Source organism: Zonotrichia leucophrys, chromosome 27 (assembly GCF_028769735.1).
Source record: "Zonotrichia leucophrys gambelii isolate GWCS_2022_RI chromosome 27, RI_Zleu_2.0, whole genome shotgun sequence".
In the NCBI taxonomy this organism is placed as follows: Eukaryota; Metazoa; Chordata; class Aves; order Passeriformes; family Passerellidae; genus Zonotrichia; species Zonotrichia leucophrys.
In genome coordinates this window covers 4857766-4875034 of record NC_088196.1, presented here as the reverse complement: position 1 = coordinate 4875034, position 17269 = coordinate 4857766, and the positions used below count along the sequence as shown (strand labels likewise).

The window sequence follows — 17269 nt, the reverse complement described above, 5'->3', positions numbered from 1 at the left end:
ACACTGCAGCCTCTTCCCACCCATCTACAAGTCTCTGGTCATTCACCCACCTTCCTTACCACTAAAACTGTCAGTGTTTTTAAATGTCTTTTTAAATTGCATTCAAATAACCCACAGCACCAGCTGTGCTGCCAGTGAAACAGTTACTTGATTTTCCTTTTACTGCTGAAGTTATTTAGCATTTTCATAGGATATTTCATGTCAACTTAATAATAAAAAGTTGCCCTGATCTCTTGCCTGATATGCCAATCCTCTAATTTCACATAAATTTGCATAAGCTTGTTGTGTTCATTAACACACCCCAAAGACCATATTAATGCACCACTTTACAGGAAAAGCAAGGACTAGCTGAAGTTTTAATATGTTTAACAAGGAAAATTTCACAGCCAGTTTTGTTTCTGGGTTCATCCAGTTGCTCCCAACATCAGATTCAGGTGCTTCTCCATAACAGGGATCAGAAAGACATCAAGGCTGAAAATCAAAGTACTAGAACCTGAATTTTTGTGAAAAGTCAAAGACGAGTTAGAGAAACAAACCCATATTCCCATGGAGGGAAGGCTCAAAATTTGCTCTGTGTGGTTTCCAATGAGTAAATACATTGGTCAACTGTCCAGCCCCTCAGCAGGTCCAAAACACAAACCCTCCACAGTCCTGGAATCCCAAAATGATTCCCATCTGTTCATCCTCCAGCCTGGACTGGTGCTGAGGGCTGTCCCTGCCCTGCTCACAGTCCCTCTAACTCACTCTCCATAAAATCCAGCTAGGTGACAGAAGGAGGAGACAGGGAAGGAAGAATACCCTCCCAGAGGAACCCACTTTAAAAAAGCAGCAGAAATATCGAGATGCTGGAGGAGGGTTCAGGCTTCCCAAGTCCCCAGCTCACAGAACTTACAGTATTCTGTAATTGACTACACTTTATCCTTACTAAAAAAGGATCTGCATGTCTAAAAGTTTAGGCCACATTCACTGAAAATGGCTTTTAGTCACCATTTGGGTCCATAAATAAAAACTGAACATGCCTATTCAGGGAAGAATGAAAAAAAAAAGGAACTTGCAGGGAACTTTCCACTTGTAACTAAGACACCCTTGGGAGAGGAGGGAGGAAGACTGTCAGAATAAAGACTTCCTCCCCTCCAGCCTCCTTCCAAGACCTTCACTAGACACACACACAGTGGGGTGACTGCCCCTAACAGGCTCCCAGTTCTGCAGAAACACCTGGGTTTCCCTTCCAGAGGGAACTCTGCCTCAGGGCTCTCCACCACAGCCCCCACCTGACATCCACAGCAGCTCTGGAAACACCCAAGCGCAAAAAGAGCAGAATCCCCCTCTCCTTGGAGCTAAATGACTCTTCATGAACAGTCAGGAGCCTGCAGGAGATGCAGGCTGGAGTGAGTTAATTTGTAGGTCATCAGCTTAAATTAACAGAAGTGGGAAACGGAAGCAAAACTCCGGGTTAGCAAACCCACTTGGAAACAGCAAATCCTCCTGCTAAGCTCCTGCAAACCTCCTTGGCTCCACTTTTCCTTGAGTGGACAGCATTTGGAGTACTCTGGAAGCCTGGAAAGCCTCCCCTAAGAATAAGGCTTTGTTCTAGTAGCTTAAAGATGACCTCCAAAAATTATTGGGCCTATTTTTTGTATTTTATTTAAGTCCTTATAAACTCTCTGTGTGCTGGACAGCACTGGCTGCTCTTAACACTGAATTAGACCTCAACTTTTATGAGCAACCCTGGAAAAGACATTAAGGAACATTTGTAAGCATGTTCCCTCCCTCTGTTTATAGTGTTGTTATTAAAGCTGTATTACACTTATCTGGAATTTCTTCCTAACAGGGAACTGGAGGGGAGAAGGTGTTAAGGCATCTCTGAGGAAGGAGAATAAAGAAAAAGAAAGGTCACAGAATGGGAAGGTCATTCACAGTCTGAGGAACTTTCAGAGCATTCTGCTAAGTTTCACAATAATTCCAAGAATTATCCCCAATCTGTTGCCTGCTCCTGGGACCCAAACTGTGCTGGCAATTTCTACTGAAACTGCTGTCACCCATCAGTATTAGCAGATCCACGTGAGCACCCACAGTCTCTTTTCACTGTTTCCCTGCCAAGGGTCTTCAATTCCCAGCCCTCAAGGTGACACATGTGTGACCAAGACCTTCTGCTGTGGCCCCAGCCCTGCTGTGAGAGAGCTGCTATCGGGGCAACAGGGTAGCTAGAGATCCAATGGTGTCAGTAAAAGAAAATCTTAAATACTCTTTTTTAACTGTTTCTTAAAAATTCTCTGACTTTATGGATTCCAACAAGCTGCCAGGGTGCCAGGACACTGCTCCAGCTCCACCAGCACAGCTCAAGCCCAGCACAGCCTCCAGCAGCCCTGGCACAAGCCCTGTGCTGGACTTGGCATGGCCAGGTCCAGGAGGAGCTGCCTCTGGAAGGCCAGCGTGGTGTTTACAGCCTGTCTTTAGCTAATTCTGAATGAACGTTCTTCATTTTCCCTTCTGAAGTAGAGCACTGCCAGAGCACTCAGCAGTAATTAACAGAGGCGAGATGAAAGGCTGCAGCAAGCAGGTAAAACCAGGGTAACCGTAACTCACCCATCTTCCCTCGCTCCCCAGGAGGGCAGGGAGGCAGCAGAGCCACCAGGGCTCCTCGGGGGACCCCTGAGCACAGGGAGGAGTGGGACAGGGCTGGGGCAGAGATGGGAGGGCAGAGGGGCACCAGGAACACACCCAGTCACACTACACCGGGAGCAGCACCGGGTCGTGACACCCCTGAAAACAATCCCCCGGCCTGCTGACTTATTCAACACCCTCTGCTTCTAAAACCCAATTTTACAATCGGACATTGGAAGGAGAACTGGGTTTCCAAGCATGTGATTTTTTGCGGTACCCCAGAAAACAAGCCCAAAACAAACACAGGAAGTTTTGGCTCTCTGAATTCTTTGTGGAAGGAACCAGGCACTGTGCTTCCAGTGAGAAGCATGGGGAGCTCTGAGGCACCAGTTTGCCTCTGCAAGGGCTGAGTGTGCTCTTTTCCCACATCAATCCCACCGTGGCACCCTCACCCGTGCCCTCCATCCCTCCCTGCACTGCCTGGCCTCACACACCCACCTCACACACTTATGCTCCTGGATTATGGTTTAACTCCCTGACATGACCCCAAACTCTGCACTGCTGCACCCTGAAAGCCCTTCAGCCCAAGCTGCCCCCAACACCCATTTCCTGACGCACACCAAGGTGCTGCTAGAAGCAATAGAAGCAGAGTTACCCCCAAGGAAGTGAGCATTATACCAATTCCCACTTCCCCTCTCCTCCCCCACTACAAATCAGCAGCGCAGCCAACTCTTGAGTCCGTGTGGTTACAAATATGTTTCAGTCAAAAAACCAAAACAAAGCACATGAAAAACCCCAAACTTGGTAAAATAAAATCCCTCTACACTTCATTTTGCAAGTAAAACACATCATCTGTGCTAACCTCAGCAGATAACAACACACAGCAACTCCCTGAGCCCTACAAATATTTTCCACATCCACAATGTCCATCTACCGAAGTTACAACTGCACATAACAGATTCTCTACGTGCCTTTTGTTATCACCTCTCAACATTCTGTAGTTGTAAGACAGGTGTTGACCAATTTAGAAAGGGATTTACATGAGAAGCAACTCTCAAAGCTTTAATTAAGGAAACGTGACAGGCAAGTACAGGACGATCACCTTATTGATAAGCCAGTTATCACGTGCAGACTGTGTGCTTGCAGTGACCCACATTTGGGAAACAGGCTCTTTTCTTTTAAATATTAATTAAAAAATGGTCAAGAACATACACAGGAATCACAGATTTTTACAACACATACATGAGTGCATTCCACAGCTATTAACACTACAGACTTGCACCTAATCTCCCAGGGAAAAACAAGAATTTTAATAGTAAGAACATACCAGAAATACTACTGAGCTCCACTTTTGTTTGTTTCCAAAGAGAAGCCCTCAAGATTAAACTAAAAGCTGCTGTTTCTACTTCCTTGTCCACATGAGTGGCAGGGTCTGGTCAACTCTGAGATCTCCTTCTGCAAGAATAATTCTCTCTTACGCCTGTGAACTCTCACTGGATATAAATAAACCAAACCAATTGCATCATCTGAGGTAAAGGAGGTTTCATCAATATGATGTCAGAAAGAAAAACAGAAGCCACAAAGCAAGATTAACTGTCATCACTGCCAAAAAAATCTGGAAAAGTGAATAATTAAAAGCAAGAATGCTTTCACCTGGAAAACTAAGTGGCTGGAGATAAAAATACCCATTGCTGTTAAGCTACTCTTCAGAACAAAGTTGCAGTTTAGAGTAAAAGCAAAAGAAATATGTTTCAAAAATAATAATGGGACATCTGCAGAAAGCAGCAGCCTGTCAGAGACAAAAAATAAAAAATAAAATAAAATTTTAGAAAGCTTTAATTGTGAAATCTGGGTCTCCCCCATCCAGTATCAGAAAGATTTTGTTTTTCTTTCGCATAATCTGGGCAAGTTGCCCAGGAAATATGAAAAACTGAACCCAGGACTCAGGGAGCAAGTTAAACAAAAAACAGAATTGCCTTTTAATTTTAAAGATACATTTTCATTCACTAGGTACAGCCATACCCACCTTTGCTCAAAAGCATAGAACTGTTTCCAATACCCTCAACACCGCCCTGCCCCATAAAGCGGCACCACCTTAATACTTCATATTTTATATTTAGTATTTTAGAACAAGGCATTGGCTGTCACTACAAGAAGTCTTTTGGAGTGCCTTGGGATAAGTGGCCATACCCTTAACAAACCCCTGTCCCACAAAGTGGCACCACCTTAATACTTCATATTTTATACTTAGTATTTTAGAACCATGCTGTCACTACAAGAAGTCCTTGGGATAACTGGCCGTGTCCTCAAGAGGAAATAAAATAAAATAAAATAGCCCAAAGGGGAGCAGAGCTCAGTGTCCCAAACCAGCAGACCCCTGCCCACGCTGGCAGCCAAATTTACAGATTTTGCTCTGACTGGAGTTCAGCATCCTCAGGACAGAGAGCTCAGCTGACTGATCTCAGAGGAGAGCACAGCCCAGCACGGCTGACACCAGCTCCAAGCAGTTTAATCAAAGGTGATGCTCACTCACACATCACAGGTTCTCTTCCACGGCCCTAATTACAGCTTGAGCTGGGCTTGCTCTTCCTCATTTAGTGCAGAGCAACCTGGCAGTAACCTTCCCATCACATCCTGTCGCTGCAGACCCTGACAGGAAGTTATAAAGATTTCACAGAGATGCTTCCTAACGTTTGAGAGCTGAAAATTAGAAATCTTTAAGGTCCACCTTCTGCTAAGGCCTCTGAGGCCTGAAGCAGCTCCCAGTACAGAAATATATATTTCAATTAAACTTTTCTTTCCACCAAATGTGAAAAAAACAAGTTTGCAGCAAGAGATTGACTCAGGCACAGATGAGGACGAGGCCTGCTCAGGCTGACAGCTACCCCCATTTCCCCTCTTGAGATTCAATTTTGTTACCTTTCTCCCTCATTTTATCAGATAAACAGCACAGTTTCATCACTAAATTCAGATACTGCACTGTCAGAGCTCCAGAATTAAGTCTTCTCAACTATTAACATCTCCCATTTCTCATTTGTCTCACTCTCCAAACTCTGGCAATCACCTGCTGGCTGCACCTCGTGGCAGAAGAAATCCAGACTGGTTTTCTAACTTTCTTTAAAAAACCTGAACGAGACCTTATCCAACCTCTCCTCTTCCAAAAACACAGCTCTGAACTCAGGCTGACAAGGACATGTGCAGGGTTTAATGGAATTATGTTTACTCAAGTTCTGCATCACCCAGACTCTTGCTGATTTGGGTATGACAACTCCCGGCCCAGCTGAGAAAGAACAGAAAGCTTTTATTCCAATTTAAACGATTTGTCACAGAAAACTGCATCCTCCAACATGCAGCCAAACTCCTGTTTACGGGGAAGGGTTTTCAAACCAAGTCTTTGCTGCTTTTCATTCCAGATAGACATTGTATTCCTGGAAGTCATGAGCAGGGACGTGGTATTTATAAAATGCAGCAACGGAAACGCTGCTTCTCAGATCACCTGCCACTGCAACTGCCCAGTGCTCAGAGCTCTTTTTAAAGGAAGGATAAACATTGGGAAGAGAGGCAGGCGTGCAGAACTTACTCATTATTTGGTCTCATCACCACGTGATCCACCTGAGACCCTTCCAGGAATTAAATTCCCATTTAGGCCTAAGTTGACCCACCTGTTTCTCTCACAGTCCAGTAAAAAAACGAACAGAAAAACGCAAAATCGGGTGCTGTTTGGGTTCAGGCTGAGATACCACTGACCTACTCTCAAAAAATGGTGCTAGAAAAAGGCAATTTTCCATAAGAGAAAAATTGTATGGAAGGGGGTGGGGGAAAAGCCCAGAAATAAAAACATGTGCTGCTTGCCCTTTCTCCACTCCCCAAGCTTTACCCTTCCCCTTGGGCTGGGCCTAAGAATCCTCAAGCCTTATCTTTACCTTGCTGTCCATTGAGTCTCATCCTCTCTGGAAAAGCCTTTTGAGGTTCCTGAGGACAGGCAGCAAGTGGAGCCCGAGCAGGGAAGGGTGGAGTGCTGGAACTCCAGAGACAGGCTTTGTTCTGGGCGTTCATTAGATAATGGCAGTGGCCTTCACCAAAACACGAGTTATAAACAGGGCAAAAGGAAGTGACTTTGGTCACAGAACCGCTCAGTTTTCACCCCTGCCTCGCATGATGTCACACTCTCACCAGCTCTCCGGTTACCGGATGATCTCCGACAGCAAATGGGACTGAAATACAGCTTTTTTAAAAAAAATAAAAGGCAAAAGAGGGGGAAAAAAGGCGTAAGAGAAACCCACAGCCACATCTGCCTGGTCATCTGCTGCTTTATCACCTCTGACGAGGGAACACAAGTCATTCCTCATTGCTAAATCATTACAAATCAGCTATAACAGTACCACAACCAAGTTCCACAATTAACTGCTCCTGCAGCATATCAATCCATTAAGCCCCACACAGCTGTGCTACCTTGGCAGTGCGGCTATACAGGGAAAAAAAAAAAAACAAAAAAAGAACCAAAACACCGTCCCCATCCCCGCTGCCGCGCCAAAGCCGGGCCGCCCGTCCCTGGTGCGCGGGGGCGGGCGGGGAACCGGGCCGGGAACCGAACGGGGACCGAGGGGGAACCGGGCCAGAAACCGGGCCGGGAACCGGGCCGGGAAACCAAGCGGGGACCGAGGGGGAACCGGGCCGGAAACCGGGCCAGAAACCGGGAGGGGAACCGGGCCAGAAGCCGAGCCGGGAACCGAGGGGGAACCGGGCTCGGTACCGACCCGGGGCTCCCCCGGCTCTCCCGGGCCCCGCTCTGCTCCACCGCCCCCTCGGCCGATTTAAAACGCTGCTGACTTCTCAATTAAAGAAAATATATATATATATATAAAATCAGCTTGAGGAGCGTCGCTGTTCCCGTGCCAGAATGGAAATCCAAGAGGATACGCTAAAGCAGGGAAGAGCATCAGAGGTTCCTCCATGAAAACAAAGGCTATAAAAAGGACAAATATGGTTTTAAAAAGAAAACGCCTGCACGCAGGCAGATGCCCGGGCTGGCAGGGGTTCGGGGCACACACACAGCCACGCTCACACCCCGGGCAGCCCCGGTGTTTTATCATCCCCCGCAGCAGCGGCACCGACCCACGGCGAGTCCCGCCCGGCCCGGGACCGGCTGCTGCCTCCTCACCTTATTTTCACAGGCACAAAGCAGCCCGAACGCAACACACGACATGATGTAACCAGCGACACGGCCGTGGCCCAAAGCAGTTCAAAATATAATGGTCAGTCAAAACAAATAAAAAACCTGCAGTTCCTCCCATATCCTGACCGGTTTCATGGAAAACTACAGTTTGTCATTCAAGTGCATTTTACATAACAGGGAATATAATCTATGGAGTGCCTGCCTTTTGCTCCACCTGGACACAAATTCAAGGAGAGGAGAGATGACACCTCGGTTTGGAAGGTGGGTCTGATTTTTGGGGGGAAAATAAGTTTAGTTCCCAATATATTTAGCTGCTTTATTTTTTCCTCCTACATAACCCCCATTTATACCCCAAATGATGGAAATTTCTCCGTAACCAAGCACTGGAAGATGCTAATCCCGTGATGGAAGTAAACACACGTATGGATCACGGAAAGCATTTCAGGATAGCCGGACTCCTCCAGCTTGTTTGGGGCAAAATAATCCTGGATCGGCAGGGCCGGTTCCAAATAAATAAAATACAAAATATGCGGCTAGAAAGTAAATACAGGGAAATGGTTTTGGAGCTCGAAGCCACCTGGAAAATGACGCTATTGTGCACCCCGGGAGCAGGGAGAGCGCCCGGTGACACGGCTCCCGCCGGTGACAGCCCACCGGGATTACCGGCACCGCTCCGCTCCTATTTTCCAGGCGGATTTGGGGCCGCGGGACCTGCTCCCTCCACGCGTTTTGCAAGCTTTGAGGTTATGCAATTTAATTTTTTTTTTCTGTTTACTTTTAAAACTTCGCGTGTGCCCCCCCACCCCAGCCCCCCTTTTCCCACCAGGTTAGGGAACGCTGCCCCCCCTTCCTCCCTCCCGTCCGTCCCTTCCCCTCCCCGGGGGCAGCGGCCACGTGAGAGGCCCCGGCCCGACCCTGCGGGACCCCCGGCGCCGGGATTGCAATGTCGAGCGGCGCCGCCGCCCCCCGCCCGCGGCGCCCCCCCCGCCCCGGGGAGACGCAGCACCGGGGGCGGCGGGCGGGGAGGGGAGGGGAGGGGGGGGTGCGGGGCGGCTCTCCTGCCGCGACCCCCGCACTTTCCGCCGCACCGGGGAGGGGAAGGGCAGCGCGGGGGGGGGCTCGCAGAAGTTGGGGCGCGGCGGCGGCGGGGCCCGGCGGGGCGCGGCGGCTCTAACAAAGGGGCGGCGGGGGAGGCGCGGCGGGCGCGGGGCGGCGGGCGCGGGGCGAGCGGCACCTACCACGTGACGAGCGGCGAGCGCGGTCCGGGCGGGCTCGGCCGCGGCGAAACGGGCGCAGTTCGCAAACAAACCAAGCGGGCCCCCCCGGGACGAGGGGCGGCAGCCGCGGCGCCGCCACCCCCGGCGCCCCCCCCGCCCGCCCCGGCGGAACGGGGGATGGGCTCGCCCGTCTCCCTCGGCGGCCGCAGTGCTGGGGGTGGGGGGGGAGGGGGGGAGCGGGGCCCCCCCGCCCCCGGGTCGGAGCGCTGGGGCGGAGCGGGCGCTGCGGCGCTTCTCGTCGGCGCGCCCGGTCCCCCCCTGCTCCGGGCGAGCGCGGCGGCGGCGCGGCTCGAAAATGGCGGCCGGGCTCCTTCCCTGCCCTCCCCCTCCCGTCAGCCGGAGAATGCACCGGGGGGAAGGAGGAGGAGGACGGCGAGGAGGCGGGGGGGCGGGGGGCGCCGCCGCAGCGCCCCCGGCGGCCGCGCCGCGCAGCGCAACCCGCGCCCGCCCGCAGCCGGGGGGCCCCGCCGAGCGCCCGCCGCGGCCGCGCGGAGGAGCTGCAGTGCGGGAGGGGAGGGGAAGGGGAGGGAGGGGCGCGCACCGGCACCGCCGCCGCCGCCGGGGAGGGAGGGCGGGGAAGGGGAGGGAGGGGCGGACCCGCCGCCTTTTGTCCGCCCGCCGCGGCCCCGCCGCTGCCGGACACCGCCAGGGGGAGCCCGCGGCGGCGCGCGGGGCACGCCGGGAGTTGGAGTCCGCCCGCGGCCGGGGACACACAGGACACGCAACGCCGCTGGTTTAACGCTGCTTTAACCGTTTCCTGCCCAAAATGCACGGTTCTGCCGCTCTGCCACCGCGAGCCCGCTCCCCGGAAAAATCAAACAAACAACGTTAGCCGGTTAAGCGTTTCCCCGCAAAACTGCACGTCACGCTCTCCCGCGCCCAGTGCAGCCCCGGGAGCTCGCTGCCGGCCCGGCCCGCACTGCTCCTGCCACGGTCCCCGGCGGTATTGCCAGGAAACCTGCCCAAAGAAAATCCGCCCAGGAAATCTGTCCAAAGAAAATCTGCTAAAGAAATTCTGCCCAGGAAATCTGCCGAAGCAGCCCCCTGTGCCCCAGCCGGGCTCCGGGGCTGTCCCCCCGGCTCCGGGTAGGGTCTGGGGCCGGGGCACGCAGGGCTGGCAGCCCGGGCACCGATGCTCCTGCTGCCCCCGATCCTGCCCTTCACAGCTCCATCACACACCAAGAGCAAGAAAGAATTCCTTTGGGACCGCACAAACCATTTCCCCTCTGTGACCTTCAGCCTGGCCCCTGGCAGGCGGTGACACTGACTGTGCCCAGCACAGAGCCTGGCACGCTCAGGGTGCCACAAACCCGCTGCAATCCCTGCCAGGCAAAGGCTCTTCCTTCAGACAGAACACGTTCCTGCTGCCTCTACAGCAGGAACGCAGCTCTGCCAAGATAAAAGTGCTTTATGCCATGGTTTGCCTGCAAAGGGAAAGAGCCACAGCAGTGCCAGCTGTGCTCACCGCCACTGAGAGATGCACTGAGTGAAAACAAAACCTGTCCTGCTCAACTGCAGAGCTAGGTAAGCAGGAACCCTCTTTCCAGTGCTATCCACACACACACAAGTTTATTTCCTCCCCGTGATTCAAGCCCCAGCACCACACAGGGCGGTTCAATACCACAGAAGCAATTGCAGAATACGCTGAGCTGGGAGGGATCAGAACTCCTGCACAGGAATCCCACCACGTGCTTGAGCAACGCTCCCTTCCTCTAAAAACCATCTGGAGATACAGTCAAGGCACTACGGTTACTCTTTAAAATCCAATATATTGCTCAACAAACCACATCACGGCACTCTCCTTACAACTGGGTTTTCTGGGCCAGGAAATTCACATTTCATCATTTTTCTAAGGGTGTGTGCGACCCCCTGGGCTTGCAGCCAGAGACACCCAGAGGTCTCTGTGACCACACAAATGCTCAAAACACAGCTTTACCTAAGTGTTTTTCCAAGAAAAATATTCAGCTAAGGACAGCAGTGAGACTAATGCTGGTTTTATGCCCTAGCAGGGAGTTGCAGACAACCAGCTCCACTCCTGGGCTGTCCCGTGCAGTCCCAGCTGTCTCCTCAGTGATGGCCATTCCCCATCCCCACAGCCCTGCTGCACACTCTCTCCTCATCTCGTCTCACCTGGAGAGAACTTTAGGAACCCAGGACCCTACAATGGCATGCAAACCTCTGGTATTATTGGTTTTTTAATCTACTTTGAATTAGAGCTCAGCTAAAAAGCAGAAGCAGGTACAAATGTGGTTTTATACTGGCACAGAAGAGTGAGGACAATCTGTTGTGAAGGAAATTAAAAGAAATTCCTGTGCAATAAAGCTTCTGATCAGGATTTTCTGCTGAGGCACAAACCAAGAGCCCAGATTCCAGCTTGACATTCCAGTGCAGGTCTGGATTTTCCTGCAGCACAGACACAGCTGCAGCTTCCATGGTCCAGCTTGATCTGGAGAAGAGTAGCAAAAATTGTGCAGTGTAAAATTACACAGCTTTGGCCTCTTGTGTGGCCCTGCCAGTCTCAGCTTCCCACTCAAAACTGTGCCACAACTGGTCACTCCTGGACCAGCCACCAACCTGTCCCTCACACTGGATGTTCCTGACCTGGAGATGCCCCCCATGAACAAGAGCAGCTGTCCACAGTGAAACCCCATTTTTACAGCATCATCCTTTGAATTGTCCTCTTCTGCCAAGCATCCAGAACACTCAAACCACAATAGCTGGTGAGGGCTGTGTACCCAGATACTCACACCTAATTGTTACCTCATCTTTCCACCTATTAATCCTCATTATTTGCTCTGATTGGATCATCCTCAAAAATTGAACAGTCTCTATACAAGAAGTACATGCATATCTGTACATAAAATAACTCTGAGGTGTTATTATTTATGACTTTTGAACCTAAAACCATGCTATTTCAGTTTGGGAAACATCCTGAACGTGGGAAAGGTGGATGGCCACTATAAAACACATATTTCCTAGGAAATAAAAAAGACATATTTCCTATGAAATATTTCCTATGAAAAATCCAGCATGGGAGAATCAGAGCCCAGGCAACCACAGGGAAATGGCAATGGGAAGGAGAAGGCAGGAGTCCCTGTTCTGTGAGCACGGCACAGCCAGAGCTGGAGCAGCACATTCCCAGGGAGAGCTCCCTGCTCCTCTGCTCCCACAAACCTCCTTCCTCTGAGGAGCTCTGGGTCACGAGCTCCACAGAACCCAAGGGCTGTAACTGAGCTGGTCCCTTCTGTGCCAACAAAACATTGCAAAAGTGTGACAACACCAGCTGCCAGGAGCTTGAGCTCCTGGGGGGGACGGTGAGAACAGCCCTCAGACAGGTCCTGGCAGAGCTGTAGAGCAATTCAAGCTGTGACATGCTCAACACACTCCCAAAAATCAAGGTCCAGCAAGACCCTCCCCTCGAGAAGCAAACGCCCCTCAGCAGAGCTGCCGGGGGATGCAGCGGGCGGACACACCGATGGCTGGACACACGGACGGATGGACAGCCCGATGGCCAGACAGCCTGACAGCCGGATGCACTGATGGCCAGACAGCCTGACAGCCAGACAACCCACTTGGAAGGCTGTGATAGATTTACAGGACACACCGGACATGCCGGACAGCTTGACAGGACTGGACACCCCAACGGCCACACAGGGCCATAGAGGGCCAGATATCCTGATGGCTGGACAGCCTGACAGGGCCAGACAGAGACAGACACCCTGACAGGGCTGGACACCCCACAGCCACACAGCCGGACAGCCCCAGTGCCCCAGCAGCTTCCTCGGCTCCTGCCAGCTCACAGGAGGCACAAAGGACCCAGAGCCCTTCCCTGCCCTCCCACAGCCTCCCAAAGCAGCCCCATCTCCCCATCCCACAGGGCCTGCAGCTCTCTGAAACCTTACTGGGTTTTCTCCTCCACAGCTTCCCAGACTGCAGCATGAGACTAAGGAGCTGGCATTGAGGATGGGGACAAATGGGACATCTCACAGTGCCCGTGTGGGTGAGGCTCCACACAGCCACACCTGTCAAACCCCAACACATCAGCACGTGGCACTTTGGAAATGAAGAACACGCTCCAGAGAAGTTCTCTCCTAATTCCCAGCAGTGTCAGCAGGAGCTGCAGCAACACAGATTTCCAAGGTATTTCACCATAGCCTCCAAAACCACAACAGGGAGATTTAATTCCATTTTTAAAGCCCACTAAACAACTCACTGTTATTCTGTGTACAAAGAGCAAGAGCTTTGCTGCTGTGTTGGCCAACTGGAGATCAGATACCACAGCAGATTTGTGTAAGGTCAGTGTGAACGGATTGAGATAAGATTTTTGGTTTTCCCATTACAAGAGAATTTGTCTAAATTCAGCCTCAATAATTGACCTCAAGTCAGGCTGCTTTGGCTTGTAGATTTATGAAAAGAAGGAAATATCCTTCCCTTTAGCACATCTCTTCAGGTTTTATTCAGATGCACCAAACTCAATTCCTGTACCTGAGTGTTTAGGACACACTTTTAATGTGCAATAACATCAGCAAGGCAAGAGGTCACTTTTCTAAAGAAGCACCAGCAAAGCCCCACCAGGCTCCACTCCAGACCCAGCAGCACCACGGCTGCCTCACACACAGGGAAACCAGAAATGTGAGCAAGAAACTCCAGCTTCAGACCTTTGGTTTTCACAGGACAAAGCCAAGACCCCTTTGATAGGTGTACGCAAAACTCTTTGGATACTATAAATACATATACAAACCAGATCAAACCAGCAAGTTAAAAAGACCTTATAGTGTAAACCTAGGGTTTAAGGATGAATGTAATAAAGAGAGGAAAAAAAAAGCAGGAAATCTTTCTCTTTCTGGGCAAGTCATACCTTGATGTCTCGATGCTGCTGCACACAAGGACAGGTAACACCTGTAAATACACACACATGCTCCCCAGAGGAGCCTCCACATCTCTTCACTACAGGCACTGGAATGGCTTTGGAGAGAGCAAACACCCTGTACACACACAGGATGAATCCACACTTCCAGCCATAACACCAAACCTCCATTTTAAACTTCTGCATCAGCCAAGAAACTACGTGCAGGGCTCCAGCGTCATCCGGCACGGTCGGGAGCCAGCCCAGCACCTGCCGGGGCACCTGAGCACACCCGGGCGGGCCGGGCCGGGCCGGGGAGCCCCGAGCAGCGCGGGCAGCGGGGCACACGGCACGTACCTTGCTGGGCATCCTGGCCAGGCCCATCCTCACACCTGCGCTCCAGGTGGGCAGCACGGGGACGGCCTCCGGATCCTCGCAGCCTCCGCCGACGCCGGCGGGATGTAAGTTTCTTATTTATTGACTCGAGGAGGTGGGAAAGTGCAGGAGCTGGGGACAGAAAGGGCTGTCACAAGGGGGCCCCGCCGCCCCCTCCCACCGTTACCTCCATCCCGGCCCGGGCCGGCCGGCGGGGCCGGGCCCGGCGGCGCTCGCAGCGCGGCCCGGGGCGCGGGGGGCCGGGGCTGCCGCCACCCCCGATCCTTCTCGAAGCCCCCCGGGCCCGGCCTCGCTTCCCCGGGCTAAAATGGAGGCGCGGGGCGGGCGGGGGGGTCCCCGCTCCGCACGGAGCCGGCCGGGCCCGGCCCCCCGGGGCAGCGCGGCGGGGCGGAGCTCTCCCGGCGCCCCGGGCCCGGCGCCCGCCGCGACCCTGCCCGCGACCCCCAACTCCCGGGCGGGAGCGGCCGCCCGCCCCCCCGGCCCCGCCGCGGCCCGGCCCCCGCGGCCAAGTTGCGGGACGGCGGGGCCGGGGCCCGGGGCTGGCGCTGCCCGCGGGGCGGGGGCCGCGACCCCCGGGCCGAGCGCGGCCGCCCCCCGAGCCCCCGGCCCGCTCCGCGCCCCCCGCCCGCTCCTACCTGCGCCGCTCCGCCGCCTTCAAGCGGGGACCTTCCGCCCTCCCTCGCGCCCATTGGCTGCGCGTGGGGCATGGGCGCGCCCCATTGGCTGCGGCCGCGTCAATCAGCGCGGGGGGCGGGGCGGACGGTGATTGATGCGGTGCCGCCGCTCGGCCCCTGCCCCGCGCCCCCCCCCCTCCCGCCGCCCCCCTCCCCGGGACCCCCCCCAAACCCCGGTACCGGCCCCGAGCGGGGGGTCCCGGGCGCGCCCCCGCCCCCCGGGGCAGCCGCGGGTCCGGCCGGGCCGCGGGAGCGGCGGGCGGGGGGCGAGGGGGCGGCCCCGGGTGCGGGGTGGGTGCGGGGCTCGGGGGTCACGGGGCACCGGTGTCCCGCAGGTGGCACCGGGCCGGGAGCCGGGGCACGCGTGGGGCGTCCCGCGGGCCGCAGGCCACTCGTGCTCAGTGCGGGGCGCGGGTCCCACGGCGGGGAGGGACCTGCCGGGGGAGCGGGAGGTGCCGCGGGACACCGAGCACCGGAGCGGGGCACGAGGGCTGCGGGGACACCGGGAACACCGGGCCCACGGCTGGCAGCAGGCCCCGTCCCACAGGTGACACAGGGCCCGTGTCCCCTCTGGGCCTGTATCCAGTGCCCACCCAGTGCCACCCTGCCATGGCAGGGACACTCCCACTGTCCCAGGCTGTCCCAGTGTCCAGCCTGGCCTTGGGCACTGCCAGGGATGCAGGGGCAGCCTCAGCTGCTCTGGGCACCCTGTGCCAGGGCCTTGCCAAAATCTGCGTACAGAATTTCCTCCTCACATCTATAATCTAATTTTCTCCCAGTTAAAGTGGTTCCCCCTCTTGTTCTGTCTGCCTGTGTAAAAAGTTACTCTCCCTTTTTCTCAGCCCCTTTGAGGACTGGAAGGAAGTTTGAGATGCTCCAAACACACTCTGAGAGGTGCCCACGCTGATCCCACACAGAGCAGCTGCAGTCACTGTCCCCACAGACACTGGCCTTGCTCTCCTTCCCCAGGGAACATGAAACAACCAGGTTGTTTTTCCTGGTTATCCAGAAAAATCCAGACTAACACCTTATTCTGATGTGACAAAGTTTAAAAACACTGGGATCCTTGGCTTAGAAAAACCCAGTTCTGCTCCATTAAAAATAAAAAGCAGTTTGTGCTCATGGATCAGCTCTCAAACAAAGTCACAGACTTGGACAGAGGGACAGAAAATGAGATGTTGCAGCACCACAGTCAGTGGTGAACAACAGAACAAGCCTTGGTAAGATGTAGGTGTTCCTAAACAGCTGCTGGTGCTCAGCACACAGCTGTAATTCAGGTCTAGAACGATGGAAAATCCAACTTCATCATTGCTTTGCCTTTCTCTGGAGGCACCTAAAGCTCAGCCTGCCTGAGCAAAGCCTGGTCCAGCAGCAGGCAGAGCCCATGGGGGAGGCTGCAGAGGGACAGCTCAGCTCTCACTGCACCCAGCGACCCCCAGACACAGGAACACATCTCCAGGAGCAACAGGAGCACGGGGGAAAACAGGGGGAAGCAGCTAGGAATGGGTTAATCTCAGTGCTGCCTGTACAACCAAACTCAGCTCTCAGAAATTACCAATTAGGTTGAGCAAAAATGAGTGGTAAAAGGTTCAACCCAAGATGCCTACAATGCAGCAGGAGGAATTTCTGCACAGCCATGAGCCTTTCCTTCCTGGCAAGCTTTTCCTCCAGCTCTGGAAGTGTAAGAGACTGTGGTAATTAATTTCTCTGCTGAACAACAACAGCTGCAGCCACAGGGTGAGGACCTGCTATGGAAGGCAGAAAAAAAAAAAAGAAAATAAAACTAACCTGCTCCATACCTGAGAGATTCTTGAAGATGGGAAGTGAGGATGAGCAGCGACAACTTCTCTGGGCACCAGGAAGGATTCATTCCCAATATTCCATCCATCCCTGCCTTGGGCAGTGGATGGACACGTGGCAGGACACATTCCCTGTGTCCTGTGCCTCCATCCTTGTCCCCAGTCCCTCTGCAGCTCTGAGCTCTCCTTGGAGCTTCTCCTGTCCAGGTGAGCACCCCCAGCCTGGCTCCAGCCCTGGGGCCTCCTCTGGACTCATCCCAGCAGCTCCAGGTGCTCACACCCAGTGTCACACCCTTGTCACACCTCCCACCTCACCCAAAACTCCAGCCAGCACCTTGCAGCCCACCTGGAAGCTGTGACAGATGAGGCTCGGGTGGCACAGGACAGAAAAGAGCCCTGCACACCCCAAGGTGCCCTTAAACCTTTCCCAACCTCTCACTTGCCCAACTCCTGAAGGGCAAATCCCACCCCTGACTCAAAGCAGCTGGGGCTAAGCC

General features: G+C 53.7%; 1 protein-coding gene across 5 annotated transcripts in view; it reads right to left on the bottom strand.

Annotated features, from left to right (window-relative positions):
• Positions 1–14951, bottom strand: part of KANSL1 (KAT8 regulatory NSL complex subunit 1) — a 76550-nt gene extending 61599 nt beyond the window's left edge. Inside the window, exons 1-2 of one of the 5 annotated variants that reach the window (XM_064733464.1) lie at positions 14935–14951; positions 14261–14410 (exon numbers count right to left, since the gene is read on the bottom strand). The gene's annotated coding sequence lies outside the window, so the exon portion shown is untranslated. Of the gene's footprint in view, positions 1–9018; positions 9337–14260; positions 14480–14934 lie in introns of those variants that run through there. The other 4 variants (XM_064733466.1, XM_064733463.1, XM_064733467.1 and 1 more) reach the window with 4 other exon arrangements.
• Between the last annotated feature and the right edge of the window lie 2318 nt (positions 14952–17269).